Source organism: Apium graveolens, chromosome 9 (genome assembly GCF_009905375.1).
Source record: "Apium graveolens cultivar Ventura chromosome 9, ASM990537v1, whole genome shotgun sequence".
Taxonomy (NCBI): Eukaryota; Viridiplantae; Streptophyta; class Magnoliopsida; order Apiales; family Apiaceae; genus Apium; species Apium graveolens.
The window spans coordinates 129,574,527-129,575,410 of NC_133655.1; positions in this window are offsets into that span (position 1 = coordinate 129,574,527).

Here is an 884-nt window from a genome sequence, read left to right on the forward strand (position 1 = left end):
AGAACTCTATGTGCAAGAATGCTAACAGTTGCTTACAGATTTGAACTACTGAGAATACAGAGAAATGCTAATAATACTGCTTACAAATGTTTCTCAGTTTTTGTATCTCAGATCTCTGTTTCTATTTGCTACTTATTGGTTTATATATTACCAAGATTACAAAATCAAAAGATAGAATTATTATAAAAACTATCAGTTTTAATGCTTTGTTACTTTGTTCTCTATTACCCAGTTAATAGGCTTCCTCATTCCATTTGCATACCTCCCGACGCATGTGACCAGTTGTCACTGTCAACTGAAGTTTGAATTCTTTCTCCATTGGGTTCATGATCATCCATCGGATTGTTGATCATCCGTTGGGTTGTTGATCATCCGTCGGGTGCTTTGTAGTTTATCCGTCGGGTAGCAATCAGGCACTTGACTTCATTTCACTTATGCAGAATTACAAGACATCATCTATGTACAATTCATCAACCTATTCTGCATATCTAGTTAAAGTCTACATAACTTATATGCTACTACAGACTCTATACAAAGGTGTATGCAGAAATGTGCTACATCATTATTACATAAGCTACTCACTCGATGGATAATAAGTCATCATCCGTCGGGACTGTAATGAGTTATCCGTCGGTACTATAATTCTTATCCGTCGAGTGCTACATTATTTCACTAAGTAAAATCTATTTAGGTGTTTTGTTTATGTCATCATCAAGTACACAACATATGCACAACAGTGAACATCAAAGAAGCCACAAGAATAAGGATGGAGAGGTAAGTGTACCCAAGCCTAGCCACATCACAGTTTCCCAAGAAATTATGGTGATTAATAAGGAAATAAGCACAACTCTTGTTTCATCCTCCCAAAAGGATGTTACTACTGA